Raw genomic sequence first — 19,117 nt, 5'->3', positions numbered from 1 at the left:
TTCCATTTCCAACATATCTCTGCGATGAATGTAACAAAAACTAAATTGCGGAATAGATTGGACATAAGGAACCCCGTTCGAGTATCGCTGTCTCCCATCACCCCTCGATAGGACCGTCTTGAGCCCAGGGCTCCCACTGATTCAGCGATATTGATGCGTTGCAATGATTTTATATGTTCATACGGGGAAAATATGTGCTGTGTGTTTAATATCCAAACGTTACTTAAAATGTTATGATGCTGTTGACTTGTATAACCATATCACAATTACAGCACGGAAACAGGCCATCTCTACCCTTCTAGTTGTGCCGAACGCTACTTTCACCTCTCCCCACCGACCTGCACTCAGCCCATAACCCTCCATTCCTTTCCTGTCCATATACCTATCCAATTTAACATTAAATGATAATATCAAACCTTCTCCTGCCACTTCTACTGGAAGTTCGTTCAACACTTACTTCAAGCTTCCCTGTCCTCCCCTGATAATTGACTTATTGCTATAGTCATGCGAGGAAAATATGCGCTGTGTGTTTAATATTAAATTCGTTAGATAAACCCTTTTAAAAATGAAATTGAGTGTATTAGCCACTTATCACCGATATTCCGGTTGTGATTAACACCCCCCCCCCCCCACGAACAGAATCGCCAAAATGATTTGTAGAGAAATAATTGGCACGAGCACGCATGCGCAAGTCACACATGCGCACTGGTGCCCACGCAAGGCTTCATGGTCATTGTAGTCTTTCTCAGGGTAAACTCAACATATTTGACTGCTACTCTGGTCCGTTGGCAACCCTACCCACGGCCCCCCCCCCCCTCGGATCGACTGGTCCGCAAGAATATTGTCAATATGAAACCGGTCCGCAGTGCAAAAAAGGTTGGGGACCGCTGCTTTAAATCATCTTTAGATTACTTATAATACCTAATACAATGTAAATGCTATGTAAATAATTGTTATACTATTGTTTAGGGAATAATAACAAGAAGAAATTTTATTTCCAACAAAAACATTCAATAAAACGTAAAAATATACAGCTTCAAATGAACCGAATCAAACACGTGGTAAATGACTTATTGGAATAAATGTAGAACGTCACTGTCACTATAAAACTTCAGTAACTTGTCTTTCTGTTTATTTAAATCATATACAGTGGTAGTTCCGACACTATTTTCTTCAGTAAGACACCACACAGACACACCACGATCAAGCTTCTGCAATAACTCCACTTTCTGCATTATTGATAAAGATAGACGCTTCCTTCTCTTTTTCTTATTGTTACCTATAGGGGTATCTGCAGCTCTTTTTGACATTTTCACAGTGAAATTTAACACAGAGTCCATAAGACCTTAAGACAAAGGAGCAGAAGTAGGCCATTCGGCCTATCGAGTCTGCTCCGCCATTTTATCATGAGTTGATCCATTTTATCCTATTTAGTCCCACTGCCCCGCCTTCTCACCATAACCTTTGATGCCGTGGCTACTCAGATACCTATCAATCTCTGCCTTAAAGACACCCAATGACTTGGCCTCCACTGCTGCCCGTGGCAACAAATTCCATAGATTCACCACCCTCTGACTAAAAAAATTTTTTTGCATTTCTGTTCTGAAAGGGCGCCCTTCAATCCTGAAGTCATGCCCTCTCGTACTAGACCCCCCCATCATGGGAAACAACTTTGCCACATTCACTCTGTCCATGCCTTTTAACATTCAAAATGTTTCTATGAGGTCTCCCCTCATTCTTTTAAACTCCAAGGAATACAGTCCAAGAGCGGACAAACGTTCCTCATATGTTAACCTTCTCATTCCCAGAATCATTCTAGTGAATCTTCTCTGTACCCTCTCCAACGTCAGTACATCCTTTCTTAAATAAGGAGACCAAAACTGCCCACAGTGCTCCAAGTGAGGTCTCACCAGCGCCTTATAGAGCCTCAACATCACATCCCTGCTCCTATACTCTATTCCTCTAGAAATGAATGCCAACATTGCATTCGCCTTCTTCACTACCGACTCAACCTGGAGGTTAACTTTAAGGGAATCCTGTACGAGGACTCCCAAGTCCCGTTGCATCTCCGAACTTTGAATTCTTTCCCCATTTAAATAATAGTCTTCCCGTTTATTTTTTCTGGCAAAGTGTATAACCATACGCTTTCCAACATTGTACTTCATTTCCACTTGTCTGCCCATTCTTCCAATCTATCCAAGTCTCTCTGCAGGCTTCTCCGTTTCCTCAGCACTACCGGCCCCTCCACCTATCTTCGTATCATCAGCAAACTTAGCCACAAAGCCCTCTATTCCATAATCCAAATCATTGATGTACAATGTAAAAAGAAGCGGCCCCAACACTGATCCCTGTGGAATACCACTGGTAACCGGCAGCCAACCAGAATAGGATCCCTTTATTCCCACTCTCTGTTTCCTGCCAATCAGCCAACGCTCTATCCACGTATGTAACTTTCCTGTAATTCCATGGGCTCTTATCTTGTTAAGCAGCCTCAGAGTGAACAGTGAACACAAAATATCAGCGAACACGTGTAACCAGTACGAGCGCTGAGCCACAACTGACGTCTGGTGGCCTCTGCTAGTGCTGCCACGTCACACCTAAGTGACATCAGCTGTTGGCGAAAAAAAACTTCGGTTTTCAGAGGTTTTTGGATTTCAGAATTTTGGATAAAGGAATGTGCCCCTGTAATAGGATAATACCTCCCTGAAAGTGGCTGCACATGTTGATGGGATAGTAGCGAAGGTGTATGGTGTTCTTAATGTAATTAGTCAAGGAATTGAGTTCAAGAGTCAAAAAGTTATGTTGCAGCTTTATTAACTCTAGTTAGGTGTCATCTCGAGCATGTATTTAGTTCTGGTGGCTCATTATCAGAAGGATGTGGAGGTTTTAGAGAGGGTACTGAAGATGTTTACCAAGATATTGCTTTGATTAGAGGGTAGGTGCTATAAAATTAGGTTGGGCAAACTGTCTCAGAAATACGGAAGCAAAAGAGAGAGCTGATAGAATTTTGTAAGTTTATGAGGAGCATAGATATACTAGATAGCCACTATCTTTCTCCCAGGGTTGAAATGTCTAATAGCAGAGGGCATGCATTTAAGGTGAGAGGGGGTGCTTGGAAGTTATTGGAGCAAGTTGCTTTTTATTTACAGAGAGTATTGGGTGCCTGGAATGTTGCCTGGGATGGTGGCGGATAATGGGGGCAGGTCAAGAGATAGGCACATGAATGTGTATGAAATGGAAAAATAAGGAGATTGTATAGGCAGAAGGGATTAGTATAATGGGCATTTGATTACACATTTAATTAGTTTCGCATGGCCTGCCATTGTGGGCCGAAGGGGCTGATCTGTTTTGTGGTGTTCCATGTTCTGAATCAACAGGTTAATAGGTACATTTAATATCAGAAATGTATGCAATGTACATCCTGAAATTCTTTCTCTTTGCAAACATCCACAAAAACAAGAGTACCCCAAAGAATGAATGAGAGTTAAACGTTAGAACCCTAAAGCCCCTCCCACAGCTCCCCCCTGCCATGCACAAGCAGCACCAAGACAATGACCCAACCCCACCCCCACCAGCAAAAAAGCATCGGTGCCCCGTACCGAGCACTCAAGTGTGCAGCAAAGCCTCAATAAAGACACAGTCTTGCAGTGTTGAATTGACTTTATTACTTGCATCCTTCATATACATGAGGAGTAAAAATCTTTACGTTATGTCTCGTCTAAAGGTGCAATGTGCAATTTGTAGTAATTTACAATGAATAGCATGTACAACAGGACAGTCAGTATAACATAGAAATAGTTGTCAGCATGAATTAAGCAGTCTGATGACCTGGTTGAAGAAGCTGTCCTGGAACCTGTTGGTCCTGGCTTTTATGCTGTGGTACCATTTCCTGGATGGTAACAGTTGGAACAGTTTGTGGTTGGGGTGACTTGGGTCCCCAATGATCTTTCGGGCCCTTTTTACACACCAGTCTTTGTAAATGTCCTGAATAGTGGGAAGTTCACATCTACAGATGCACTGGTCTTTCCGTACCACTCTCTGCAGAGTCCTGCGATTGAGGGAGGTACAGTTCCCATATCAGGCAGTGATGCAGCCAGTCAGGATGCTCTCAATTGTGCCCCTCTAGAAAGTTCTTGGGATTTGGGGCCCCATACCAAACTTCTTCAATCATCTGAGGTGAAAGAGGCACTTTTGTGCCTTTTTCACCACCCGGCCTGTTTCTACAGAGCATGTGAGATCCTTGGTGATGTGTATGCTGAGGAGCTTAAAGCTGTTCACACTCTCAACCCCAGATCCATTGATGTCAATAGGGGCTAGCCTATTTTCATTCCTCCTGTAGTCCACTACCAGCTCCTTTGTTTTTGCGACATTGAAGGAGAGGTTGTTTTCTTGAAACCACTGTTGTCAGGGTGATGACTTCTTCTCTGAAGGCTGCCTCCTTATTATTTAAGATTGTGTAGTGTCATCAGCAAATTTAATTAGCAGATTGGAACTGTGGGTGGCTACGCAGTCGTGGGTATACAGAGAGTAAAGGAGGGGTGCCCCAAAGACTACTTATTCACCCGGTAAGTCGACATACCACAGGCTCTCTCCCTTTCTAATAAGGCAAAAAGAGGTGTCCCTGTTTCACAGCAGGAGGAGAGACATTACAAGCAACTCACTGATTTGTGATATTAAAAGTCTGTTGTGTTGCTTTTTCCGATCTCTGCGCCCAGAGAGTTGGGCTCAGAAAGGCTCAGGTCTCTGGACACACAGCCCATGGCAGCTAACCCGCTGCTCCCAATGTTCCGTGTTCTCTCGTGATGCCTCAGTCGGGGGCCTAGAATCAGCCTGTCTCCAGAGCCACAAAAATCCAGCACCCTGAAGGTGTGCTAGTCTTCCAGGCTGTGTTGTTGGGAAATCATTGAATAGTCTGAGAAATCTGCTACTCAGATGCCATGAAATCCCAAAGGTGCTAGATAATCAAGGTTTTGTTGTTTTGGCATTTGCTCATTTCAAACAGTTGATAACTTTCTATGCAAGATGAAGCCACGCTGTCTGGTTAAGGCTACACTGATTGAGGCCTTGGCCGAAGTCCAAGTAGAACGAGCTAAGGGCGATCCTTCAGGAGAGTTCTGATGATATGCCTGACTGTTGGAGCCACATTTCTTTGTGTGAGAAGTTAAATAAAATCCTGTTGGTTTGATATAAATTATTCATTGGCATTCGTTTATAGAGGAGGGAATTACACTTGCATTTTTGACCAGTGATGGTGTTGGGTAAGACACAACTAAAACACATGATCTTGTCATCAAGATTCTGAGAGTGAAATTAACATGTCTCTGAACATACATTACACTTTCATGTTATGGTAATCAAAATTTCCACATCTGTTTGGCAGATGAAACCAGTGCTTGTTTGCAGAAGGTGAGTATCGGGTTGTTCGGGGCTTCATGCACGTTATTTATGCACATTTATGCAATTTTAATGCACATTATTCCACATCTGTACTTTAACATCTAAGTTTATTTTGTTCATATAATTCTTTATTACTATAATTTATGATTGTTTTTGTTGCATATTGTGGCATCACACCACAGCAACTTCCATAAGACTTGCAAGGTATGCGATTTGGCCCATCAAGTCTGCTCTGCCATACAATCATGGCTGATTTATTAGCCCTCTCAATCCCATTCTTCTGCCTTCTCCACATAACCACATAATCAAGAATGCATCACCTCCACTTTAAATATATCCAATGACTTGGCCTCCATAGACACCTGTGGCATTGAATTCCTTCCGGCTAAATAAATTCCTGCTCATCTTTGTTCTAAAGGGATGTTCTTGTATTCTGAAGCTGTGTCCTCCGGTCCTAGACTTCCTCACTGTAGGAAACATCCTCTCCACATTCCTAATACATATAAAAGTATATGGCAAATAAAGTTGATCCTTGATTCTTCACCTTACACCAGTCTTGATCTTTGCATCAGTAGAATTTCTGTGACCATGTCATATAAATGTATCAGTGGTTTATACACAGTGGCCACACCTGTATATCTTGTTAATGCAGATATCTAATCAGCCAATCATGTGGCAGCAACTCAATGCATACAAGCACCTTGGCGTGGTCAAGAGCTCCAGTTGTTGTTCAGACCAAACAACAAAATAGGTGTGAAATGAGATCTAAGTAACTTTAAACGTGGTATGATTGATTGTTGGTGCCAGATTGGATGGTTTGAGATACCCAAACTGCTGATATCCTGGGATTTTCATGCACAACACTCTCTAGAGTTTAGAGGATGGTGCAAAACACAAAAAAAAAACATCCAGTGAGCAGCAGTTCTGTGGGCAAAAGTGTCTTGTTAGTGAATGGAGGTCAGAGGAGAGTGACCAGATTGATTCAAGCTAACAGGAAGGTGACAGTAACTCAAACAACCACATGTTACAACAGTGGTGTGCAGAAGAGCATTTCTGAATGGACAACATGTCAAACCTCGAAGTGAATTGGCTATTGCAGTGAAAGACCATAGATATACATTCAGTGGCCTCTTTATTAGGTACGTGAGAGACCTAATAAAGTGGCCACTGAGTGTAGGTCGACTAATAAGTACCATATTTCCTTTAGAAGTAGTAGAACAAACACTTGAAGGTGATTTCCAGAAGTACGTGAGTTTTAAGAAAAATTTGTAAGTTTCCTTACAAGGTATGCAACAGTCGTAGAAGCATTGTTGGGTCTATATTTTTGAATTCCCTACCTAACAGCTCTAAGATTACTACTTTCATCAGAGAGGTTGAAGGAGTTCAAAAAGGTGACTTAAAACTTTCTCCAAGGGCAGTTGGAAAATGATAATGGCCTTAAACTGTGTCACCCTTATTCCAAAAATAAATGAATAAGAAAATTGGTAGGTGTATAATATTTCCAGGAGCCCACCCACTATCTCAACAGTGCTTTATTAGGTTCTTCGAAGTTCATTGTTACAGAAGCTGGAATTTGTTAGCTTCTCTTTTCCTATTTTTATTTTAGTCAAATTTCTACTATCATTCAGTATTTTTTTTTTTGAAAGAATGTTTCCTGCAGGCTTTACAGTTAGTTCTGGTATCTTTACAGATTTTTTGAGTGTTCAAACCAGGCCGGGGTGACAGATGTGGATCTGAGCACAGACCTGTTGGGATCCAATAGTGAGAATTTAGGCTAATTCAGTTTCTGATACTGCAGGCAGTTGGTCTCTCCCATAAGGACAAATGCCTCATTTAGCATTGAGCTTTTATTAGGGTGTAGTTATTTTAAACTATTTTTCTTCTTGGTTGTCACTGTGATTTCTTGCTTTACTGTACTTGACTCTTGAGTATTGGAAGGGTAAGTGAATAAAGGCCTTGACTGTTGAGCCCACTTTTGCCCTCCCATGAAACTGATGAACATTGCAACAACTAACTGCATCAAAGCTTGCAGGAATCATTCTTTTAAACACCATTCAATAAATTCTGTTAGTGGGTGTTGAATCCTATTGTACACACCTATATATTCAGTGGACCCTAAAATGATTGTGAGGGTTCCAACAGGAATCTGAGATAATAAATGAGGTATATCTGCAGATAGTATTTTTTAAAAAAACAGATGCCTTTCTAAAATAATATTGACTACTGTTTAAATGTCTGATCAAGGAAATTGTGCAGTTTCTGGGCTTGAAGTGAGTGGTTTATTTCCCAGAATAGTAGATCACAAGTTATTATATTTTTGTAATTGTTATGATGTATCTGTGGAAGTACTATCAAAGTGTATTGATATCCCTTGCCTAGAAACACATGTTCTCTAAAGTCTTGTGATGCACTGGAGAAGGTCACCAATTTAAGGAAATTTCCCAATGTGTCATTTGTCTGAAAAATTCAGAACAAGCCTTTATAGTTCTTGATTCCTTGGTTTCCATTGTCTATTGCTCTGCATTTCTGTTAGCTTGATCAAGAGCTATGTTACTTTGTTTAATGCTGGATTTCCCTCAAGTATTGTAATATCTTGCCTCTATTCTTTCCAGTAGCCAAATGGAGGGGAGTTAGGGACATTGGTCAGATATCTCTTCCCACGTTTTGGAGAATTATTTGGGTCATAAGCTGCTACCCTGATTGTTATCGATTGGAGATAATGCCTTGGGGCCCCCACCACCAAATTCAGGAGCAGTTTTGCCTTGCAACCTTTGGGCTGCTGAACCAGCGTGTGTAACTTCACTTACCTTGCCTCTGAACTGATTCCACAAGCTTTGGGCGTACTTTCAAGGACACTACAACTCATGTTTTCAGTACTATTAATTTTTTATGTGCACAATTTATTGTCTTCTGCACATTGGTGTTTGTCTGTCTTTGTTTATGTATAGTTTATTGTAGATTTTATTGAATTTATTTTTCTGTAAATTCATCTCAAGGTAGTATATGGTAACATGCACTCAGTGGCCTCATATTAGGTACACCTGCTCATTAATGCAACTATCTAATCAGCCAATCATGTGGTAACGATTCAGTGTATAAAAGCATGCAGGCATGGTCAAGAGATTCAGTTGTCATTCAGCCCAAACATCAGAATGGGGAAGAAATGTGATTGAAGTGACTTTCACTGTGGAATGATTTTTGGTGGCAGATAGGGTGTTCTGAGTATCTTAGAAAATGCTGATTTCCTGGAATTTTCACACACAGCAGTCTCTAGAGTTTATGGAGAATGGTGCAATAAACAAAAGACATTCAGTGAGCTGCATTTCTGTGGGCAAAAAATCCTTGTTAATATGAGGAGTCAGAAGAGAATGGTGAGACGAGTTCTAGCTGGTAGGAAGGTGACAGTAACTCAAATAACCAAGTGTTACAACAGTGGTATTTAGAAGAGCATCTCTGCACAACACATCGTACCTTAAAGTGGATGGGCTGCAACAGCAGAAGACCATGAGCATGCACTCAGTGACCACTTTATTAGGTGCAGGAGATGTCTTCCGATAAGATGGTGCCATTAAGTGACTCTTTGCATGCAGTTCTGTTGGGAATCATCAAATATTCTTGTTTAGGACTACTACAGCTGAAATCCACGTTCACAGCCATGGGTGTTTAGATATTTAAAAAAAATCTATTGATCCTCAAAATTGATCCTTGGTCGCAGACTTGAGTCGAGAGTGTAGTTCCCCTTTTTTAAAAAGAAAATGGAAATGGGGATATCACACCGGTCTACAAGTACGGTTGAAATGCAGAGGCCTTGGACTTCCACTCATGACTATCCTGCTGGCAAATATATACAGTCTCTGGAAAATAAAACTGAAGACCTCAAGAGGGAGATTGCTGTACCAAGAGGGACACCAGGGCTGCTGTGTACTTTACTTCATGGAACCATAGTTACCTCCCACCATTTTGGACACTATGTTGTAGTACGATGGCTGCTTCATTCTCTGCAAAGACAGGACTGCTCAGTCTTTTAAAGGCAGAGGAGGTGGAGTATGTTTTCTGATTAGCTCACTGAAGTGCACAAAGGTGGCAGACCTGTTCACCTGACCTGCAACATCTGGCAGTCAAATGTTCTTTTTATCTGCTGAGGAAGCTTTCCACCATTATCCTGGTAGCGATGTACACTCTGTCTCTAGCCAGGCCTTAAACAGATGAGGAAGAATTTCTTTAGCCAGTGGGTGATGACTCTGTAGAATACATTGCCATAGGCAGCTTTGGAGGCCAGGTCACTGGGTGCATTTAAGGCAGAGATTGATAGGTACTTGATTAGTCAGGCTTGAAAGGTAATAGGGAGAAGGCAGGAGAATGGGGCTAAGATGGAAATGGATCAGTCATCATGAAATGGTGTAGCGGACTCAATGGACCATATGGCCTAATTATGTTCCTATGTCTTGTGATCTACACCTGTGTAAATCCCTGCAGCATCTGGTGACCCCTGTGATCTCTGTGTTGGAGGTTTACATCAGAATATCTTTCAAGAGAGTGAACCCTTGCAAAATGTCATGCCCTGATGGTGTTCCTGGAAGGGCTCTGAAAACCTGAGCCAACCAGTTGGCAGGAGGGTTCAAAAGCACCTTCAGTCTCTCATTGTTGCTGTCAAAGGTTCCTGCCTGCTTTAAAAGGGCAACAATCATACCAGTGCCTCAATGACTATCAGCCAGTGCATTCACTGCCACTGTAATTAAGTGCTTTGAGTGGTTGGTCATGGCAAGATTCAACTCTGCTTAAACAAGGACCTGGACCTGCTGCAATTTTGCGTATTCCTACTGTAGATCTATAACGAGTGCAATCTCATTGGCTCTCCAGGTGGACTTGGATCACCTAGACAATAGTAATACCTATGTCAAGCTGCTGTTTATTGACTGAAGCTCAGTATTCAATGCAATCATACCCTCAATTTTAACCAACAAGCTCCAAAACCTGGGCCTATGTACCTCCCTCTGCAACTGGATCCTTGATTTCCTCACTGTGTGACGGGATCCTGAATTATCCCTTATAGACTGTACCTTTAAAAAGAGAGAGAGGGTGTGATTGACTTGGAGAGAGAGAGCAACGAGCAGCTCGTGAGTCATCATGGTAACTGAGGGTGGCGTTATGTGATGGACAGCTGGTGTTCAGCATGCTGAGATAAATACGTCAGCTGGTTGTTAGACACACATATGGTTTTGGACACTGGATGAGCTTTGTTGTGCCCACAAAGGTGAGTTTTTGGAGGATCAATCAGGAGAATCAATCAGTGGCTCTGGCAGTGTGGAAAGGGGGTGACCAGTGGGAAGTTATCAGTGTGTCCAACCCTTGCCTGAGTTGATAACTTAACCACAGAAGACGGTCTCCTTTTTGTGGTCACATTCGATGATTTTTAAGGGATTTCGGAGGACAACAGAGGACCACAAACTGAACTGATTTCATTTACCCATCATCGTAAGACTGTATCCATTTACCCACTAAGCTTGAAGAAGCTTGGCTTTTATATTTCCACACTTTTTTTTCTGTTTTATATTACTGTATTGCGTAGTTACTACTAAAATAGTGTTAGTTAACAGCAATACCAGACTCCAAGTTGTTTTCCATTTCTGCTGGTTCTTTAACCCATTACGGGGTACTTAACAACTGGAAGACCACAGTCTGTGTGGTTCGGAAATAACATCTCTTCACTGATAATCAACACTGGAGCACCTCGAGGATGTGTGCTTAGTCCATTGCTCAACTCTCTCTATACTCACAGTTGTGAGGCTAGGCAGAGCTCAAATGCCATCCATAAAATTGCTGACGACACAACTATTGCTGGCAGAATTTCAGCTGGTGACGAGAGGGTGTACTGGAGCGAGATAGAGCAGCTGGTTGAGTGTCATAGCAACAACTTTGCACTCAGCATCAGTCAGACCAAGGAATTGATTGTGTACTTCAGGAAAGGTAAGTCAAGGGAGCACACACCAGTCCTCATGGAAGGATCAGAAGTAGAAAAGGTGAGTAGTTTCAAGTTCTTGGATCTAACCTGAGCCCAACATATTGATGCAATTACAAAGAAGGCAGGACAGTGGCTATATTTCGTTCAGAGTTTGAGGAGAATTGGTATGTCACCAAAGATGCGAGCAAATTTCTACAGTTGTACCGTAGAGGGAATTCTAACTGGTTGCCTCACTGTCTGGTATAGAAGACCTACTGCACAGGATTGAAAAAAGCTGCAGAAATTGTAAAGTTAGCCAGCGCCATCGTGGTACTAGCCTCTCCAACATGCAGGACACTTGCAAAACATGCTGCCTCAAAAAAGGCGGTATCCATCATTAAGGGCTTTCATCATCCAGGATGTGGTCTCTTCTGACTGCTACCATCAAAGAGGAGATACAGAAGCCTGAAAACGTGCACGCAATATTTCTGGAACATCTTCTTCCCTTCTGCCATCAGTATGTTTCCCCTCTCTGTTTGCACTGCTTATTTAATTTAATTTTCTTTTTTTATATATCATCATCATCATCATCATGTGCCGTGTTGTATGATGTGGGCGATCATAGTCTTCCATTTGTCATGACCATGATTGTTCTTGGCAAATATTTTACAGAAATGATTTTCCATTGTCACCTTCTGGGCAGTGTCTTTACAAATGGGTGACCCCAGACATTGTCAATACTCTTCAGAAATTGCGTGGTGTCAGTGGTCACATACTAGGACTTGTGATCATGCAACAGCTGCTCATAAGACCATCCACCACCTACTCCCATGGCTTCACATGACCCCGATCAGTGGGCTAAGCAGGTGCTACACCTTGCCCAAGGGTGACCTGTAGGCTAGCGTTGGGAAAAAACCCTGTACACCTCCTTTGGTAGAGATGTATCTCCACCCTGCCACCCTTTTGTGTGTACTTGCTGTAATCTACTATTTTTATTATAATGTATTGCAATGTACTGCTGCCACGAAGCAACAAATTTCACCACATATGCTGGTGATATTAAACCTGATTCTGATACCTAATAAAGTGGCCGAGTTTATACATGTGTTGATAATTTACTTTGACTTTCTTTGACTTGGATCTTAGTGAGAAATGCAGCTATTATTTTATAAGGATCCTGAGCCAACGGTTGAATGCTACATCAACACTCTCAAATATCATACATTTTACTGCTGTTCCAGGCTGCTGCCCTCGAGTTAATCTATTGGTATCAGAAGTTAGTTCAGGATGGGTGGCGATTAGACCTCTCTAACTTCATTAATTGTATCTTTCTTTCTGTAGTTTGCTTCTTGATAACTTTTTTTTTAAATGTGCTAAGATGGACCACAGCTGACCCAAAAATGGGTGTTGGAGAGTTTAGGTCCGAACACTGAGCAAATTCAAGCAATCATTGAAGTGTGGATTTTGATAAAGCTTTGCGGGGAGGGAATTCTAGTGTGAAGAAACATGAAAATTGACAATCCTGCTGTAAAAATGGAATAAATTAAAAAATCTGTTAACAGTAGAAGGAGCCTTTGTTAGCATGCATGTCTTGAAATGTTCCTCAATTTATGTTTTTTTGATAAACACAGTTAACTATAGGGGAGGGGAAGACTAGGGAATGTATCTTATGAATGAATTGCAGGTCATTTTCCATGCATAGAAATATATTTTACCAAAAATTCCATAATTAAATTAGCTTTTCCTTGATTTATAAAATTTTACTTTAATATTTTCCAGGGATGCCTACCTTTTTGTTTATCAAAAAATGGCTGCACAGCGATAAGGGTTTGCAGAAGTTATAGAGATTAGCTGTGGTTATAAATTTGGAATTTGGAGCACTAAGAAACAGCTGGCTGACAAAGACTTTTTATTAAGATTACTTCACCGAGTAATAATACTGTCGCTGAACTTTTCCTCCCCTTAGAACTAAACATGAACTTCATGTAGTTACCACAGTACATACTGTTCCTAATGGTTTTGTACCTCAGTATGCATGATTCCATGAGATAAAAATTAAGCCAAGTTAGCTGGTAGATTTTGTATGCTATTTCCAAAGAGCAATTACAGGATCATAATTTTTTTATGATGTAGAAATATCAATTTGTTCTCAAGCTTGGTTAGTATTTTTGTGGAACTAGTCTCAAAGACGAGAATAAACTTGAAAAGAAATTTTCTAAAAAAAATACATTCACAATGTGTAACTGTCCTCAATACTGAACTGATGCCCCAAACTTGACTCACTTTCAAGGACTGTACAACTAATTATTTATTTACTCTTTATTATGTACGCTTTGTCTTTTGCCCATTGCTTGTTTCTTATCTTTTTATTTTTTCATTTCTACTATATTTCTTTATTTTCCTGTAAATGTCTGCAAGAAAATGAATCCCAAGTTAGCATACGGTGAAGATCCGAACTTTGAACATTGAGTGTTGAACTTTTTATTCATAAACCAATTCTTGTGTAGATTCAGTAGAATTTGTGATGAAGTCATTGGGTGAATTTGTCAAATACACTAACAGGAGAAAATATTCAGATGCTGGAAATCAAAGTAACACACACAAAATGCTGGATGAACTCAGCAGGCCAGACAGCATCTATGGAAAAGAGTAAACAGTCAATATTTCGAACCAAGACACTTTATCAAGACTGGAAAAAAGAGATTACAAGTCAGAGTAAGAAAGAAGGGGAAGGGGAGAGAGAGAGAGGTAAAAGATAGTAGGTGAAAGGTAAAACTGGGAGTTGGGGGTGAAATAAAGAGCTAGAGAAAGAAGCAGAAGGTTGGAGAAGGAGAAATCTAACAGGAGACCAGAGAAGGCCATGGAAGAAAGGGAAGGGGGGAGGTGATGGGCAGTTAAAGAGATAAGGTGAGAGGGGGAAATGGGAATAGTGAAGGAGAATGGGGAGTGGACAGTTACCAGAGGCTCACGAAATTGATGTTCATGTCATCAGGTTGGAGGCTACCCAGACAGAATATAAGGTGTTGCTCATCCAACCTGAGTGTGGTCTCATTGTGGCAGCAGAAGATGCTATGGGCTGACACATTGGAATGTGAATGGAAAACAGGATTGGAATAGGTGGCCACAGGGAGATTGCACTTTTTCCCCATCAAAGCGTAGGTACTAGGTGAAGCGGTCTCCCAGTCTACATTTGGGTTCATAGATATACACTGTGGCTTTATTGCAACTGTTTATAATAGCAGAACCTTCAAATTTTGTTTATGGTTTGCCTAAATATTTAGGAGAAATGGCATCTTTATTCAGGGTGAGACAAGTTCCAAAAGGACACTTTTTTCGATCCCATCCAGAGCAAATTTAGATTAGTTCTTCAGTGGAGGATTGAAACACAGACTTTGAAATGGAGTTTCAAACTGAAATGTGATCCGCCAGTTGAAATGAATGCAAGAATTTATATCTTTCACTTTGCCTGTTGCATTCTTTAATCTGTGAGCCTTGAGGTTTTGGGTTGTACAATTATTTGCTCTCTGCTATATTTTTAATCTCTTAGTCATGCTTCAGGTTCCACTCCAGAGATTTTTGTGCAAATATTTGGGTTGGCACGAAGTACTGAGGAATTTCTGCACTGTTGGGGATGCTTATTACTGAGACACTAATTATGCCTTGCTAACTCCCTCTCTTCAACCGGCCATTAAGACTTTCAGGTAATATTCTGAAGTAAGATGAAAATTTCTGATATTCTGGCCAATCTGCATCTCTCAGTCATGGTTGTATATAATAGAAACTTTAACTGTATTCACTGGTTGAATATGGTTCCTTCATTGTACCATTTGAATACACCAGAAACTTTTCTGACTATAAAATGCTGTGGGATATGGAGTTATATCTATTATTTTTCCTCATGTGTGGTACCTAATGCCTTTCCTTGGTGTTCAGGATGACTTCTACTCTTTCTGTGGGTATAAGTTAGCTGTGGAGGCCGTTACAACTTCTGCTGACATACAAATTGTTGGAGGAACTCAGCAAGTCATCTATCAGGGTAATAAACATCTGACATTTTGGGCCAAGACTCTTCTTCATTGCAGGAAAGGAAGTGGGCAGAAGCCAGCATAAGGTGGGGGAGAGAAGAGTACAAGCTGACAGGTGATGGATGAAGCCAGGTGAGGGGGAACGTGGGTGGATGGGGGAGAATGGATGAAGGAAGTAGTTGGTGGGCGGAGGGGGGGTGTGATGGAAGAATTAAAGGGCTGAAGAAGATGGGATCTGATAGTGAACAAAATAGAAGAAAGGGAAATAAGAGAAGAGATGATGGACTGGTGAGGAGAAGAGAAGGAGTGAGAGGATCTCTGGAATGGGGAGAAGGGAGGGGAGAGAAATGACCAGAAATTGGAAAAATTGGTATTTATGTCATTAGTTTGGAAGCTTCCAGATGGAACATAAGATGTTGCTCCTCCAACCCAAGTTTGACCTTATCATTCAGTAGTAGAGGATTCCCCTTCATAGATGCTGCCTGAATTGTTGAGTTCTTCAGCATTTTGTGTGTATTGCTCTGGATTTCCAGCCTCTGCAGAAACTCTTGTTTTTGGGACTTCTGCAAAATCAGCGAAAGATGGGGTAAGATTTGCTTAACAGGGTGGGCAGGATCGAGAACTGGGAAGTTACCTCTTCATATGTTGAACTTGCACAATCTTCCAAAAGAGGAAATACAAACTCACTGCTGTCCTTATTCTCTTGTTACCGAATTATAGCCCAAGGATTCTGTTGAGTTGCCAGCTCTTACAATATTGCAGTGAAGCTTTCTGAATGTCTTATCATTTCCTGTGTCCGCTTGCTGTTTTCCAATAACAGTATGGAATACGTTTTCACTCAGGGTATTTGACTTCATGGATTATATTTGTCAGTGTAAGACATAATATGGGAATGGTCTTTGCCAGCCACTACAAAGGTTTACCAAAGGGTTCTTGGACAAGTGACAAAGGGGGCCAAGATGACTGGAAACTAAGTTTTGTTCCAGGCATAGCCATTATCGACATTTGTGCCTATGTACCTGTCAGCAGGTTCGTTTATTTGTTTGTACATCGTGCAATGATGAGAGCCATTCTGGTCATCCACTATTTATAGGGGCTGGACTGGTCTGTGGATATGCAGATGGCTGGAGAGGCCAATCCACGCTTGATAAGTTCTTTGCCAGTATGACCAAAAGATGGCAGTCACCTTGGGTTGGGGGTTTGCTGGCTTTGCTTTCCTGGCCACTCTACGTCTCTCTGCTGCAATTGTCCTTTCTGTCTCATGTGTCACTGCACCCTTATGGAGGGAGGAGCACCGCTCAACCTGATCCTGGGTGATATGTTCCCATATGTCTGGGTTGCTGCCAAAAGTTTATACTGATGTTTTCAGTGTATCTTTATAACATTTAGCTGGCTGGTGGTGTAGTGGCATCAGCGCCGGACTTCGGAGCGAAGGCTCCTGAGTTCGAATCCAGCCGGCTCCCTTGCACGTTTTCCATCTGTGCTGGCAACTCGGCCTTGTAAAAATAAGAAAGCTTGCTTTAAAAAAAAAAGTGCCATCATAACATCGTCCCGATAACTCCACTCAGAGTTAAGGGCTTTCTTCTTCTTTTTTCTCCTTATAACATTTCCTTTGACCACCACAGGAATGTTTTCCTTACTGTAGTTCACTGTAAAGCAGTCTCTTAGGCAGACAGCTGAGGGTTCAGCATATGAGCTGTGTGGCCTGCCCAATGTAATTGGGACCACGTCAGGATGGTGTGGATTCTCAGCAGGGCTGCCTTAGTAAGTACCTCAGTGTCAGGGATTCTGTTTTGCCTCTTAATGTTGAGGAGCTTTCTGAGGCAGACTCTATGGAAATGGTTTAGTTTATTGGCATGTTCTTGGTACATTGTCCATGTTTCAGAGGTGTAAAGCAGAGTGAGAAGCTCTACTGCTTTGCCTGTAGACTTGTGTCTGTACTGTTCTAGATGTTGGTATAAGGTCTGCTGAAGGCTATACTTGCTTTGGCAATCCTGCTTTTTACTTCATCAATGACTTTGTTCTGGGACAATGTGCTCCATGATATGTGAACTTGTTCACTGAGTTGAGTCTTTGATCATTGATTAAGATGCTTAACTCAACATATGATTTCCCTGGAATTAACATTACTTTAGTCTTGGTGTTGATGGTAAGCCCAAAGTTGGTACACACAACAGAAAACTTGTTAACACAGCACTGCTGATCATCTTTTGGACCAACATTGAGGGCAATCATCAGCAAAAAGAAAACCTCTAATGATATCTGTCATAACCTTCGATTTTGCTTGGAACCTCCTGAATTTGAAGGATTTCCCATCAGAGTGGAGCCCAATGCCTACTTTGCTGTCTCTGAAGGCATCAGTCAACATCTGCCCCACCACTCAGGACATGCTTTTCTCTCACTGTTATCAGCAGGAAGGGGTACAGAAGCCTGAGGGCACACACTCAGTGGCTCAGGAGCAGCTTCTTTCCCTCTGCCATCCAATTTCTGAATGGACATTGAAACCATGAACACTGCCTCACTACTTTATTTGTTTTTTTTTATCACTGGCATGTGACGTGAACTTCATTAACTTAGCAACAGCAGTTCAATGCAATTCATAATCTAGCAGAGAGATAAAAGAAAATAATAAATAAACAAGTAAATCAATTACGTATATTGAATAGATTTTAAAAAATGTGCAAAAACAGAAATACTGTACAGTATATATTGTTAAAAAAAAGTGAGGTAGTGTCCAAAGATTCAATGTCCATTTAGGAATCAGATGGCAGAGGGGAAGAAGCTGTTCCTGAATTGCTGAGTACGTGCCTTCGGTCTTCTGTACCTCCTACCTGATGGTAACAGTGAGAAAAGGGCATGTCTTTCTTAAATTAGTACTTAATTTAATTATTTGAGATATACATATATAATTTATTTTAATTCATTTTGTTTTTATCCTGTGTTACGTACCCAGTAACTGGGTTGCCAAACCAGCAGAAATGGACCACTCAGTTGGAGTCTGGATTACTAGAACTAAGAAAGTTTTATTAAAGAAACAAGCAACACAGTACTCTAATCAAAAGGATAATGAATGCAACAGTTCAGCAATGATAAACATACATGTACACAGAATTAAGATAACAGGATCAATCAAACTCGATCGTTGTCTAGGGGTAAATGACCAGTTTCAAAGTGACGCAAAGTTCAGTTCAATTTAGTTCAGTTCGCAGTAATCGCTGCCGTGGCGATGGACAGTGGGGAGAAGGAGAGAGAGAGCAAAACGAATGAATATTCAAGGCTTCCACACAGACCTTCGCAGTCAGCTTTCAGGCGAGCCCTTTGTGATGTCGTCTGAGGTCACCGACCGTGACCCCTCCGTTTCCAGATATGATCGTTTCCCTGCGGTGAACCTGGCACCCAGGCAAGGGTGGACACACACCAGGTTCCCGCCGATCGTGCCTTTCCACCCTGTGCGTTTATGGCCCGGTACTTCCCACCGACTTGTGAGAGACGCACCGCTTCCAGGGTCTTGTTACCTCGGGTGTCGTGTGTCCTGCCTTAGCGAACCTGTCCCTTTTTATCCCCCTGCTGCGGTATCGCCTGTCCATCACTTCAAACAGTTCAGGGTTCAAAGGGGGAGCCGATCTTGACAGCTCTCCTTCCTTCATTAACATCTCCAAATGCTGCTCCATTGTTTTCCTTATCTCTCTCTCTCCTGAAGACAGGTGGCAGACCAACTACTGATTCCACTGGTGCCAGCCCAGGCCAGCTACAT

At 41.6% G+C, this 19,117-nt stretch overlaps 1 protein-coding gene across 4 annotated transcripts in view; it reads left to right on the top strand.

The window, feature by feature from the left end:
- Positions 1 to 19,117, top strand: part of rnf13 (ring finger protein 13) — a 264,442-nt gene that overhangs the window by 21,524 nt on the left and 223,801 nt on the right. The window contains exon 1 of one of the 4 annotated variants that reach the window (XM_072254986.1): positions 10,595 to 10,651. The exons of 2 other annotated variants lie outside the window; for them this stretch is intronic. The gene's annotated coding sequence lies outside the window, so the exon portion shown is untranslated. Of the gene's footprint in view, positions 1 to 10,594; positions 10,652 to 11,337; positions 11,418 to 19,117 lie in introns of those variants that run through there. One more of the 4 variants, XM_072254987.1, reaches the window with a different exon arrangement.

This window comes from Mobula birostris, chromosome 4 (genome assembly GCF_030028105.1).
Source record: "Mobula birostris isolate sMobBir1 chromosome 4, sMobBir1.hap1, whole genome shotgun sequence".
Classification (NCBI taxonomy): Eukaryota; Metazoa; Chordata; class Chondrichthyes; order Myliobatiformes; family Myliobatidae; genus Mobula; species Mobula birostris.
This window is presented reverse-complemented; position numbering and strand designations above follow the sequence as displayed.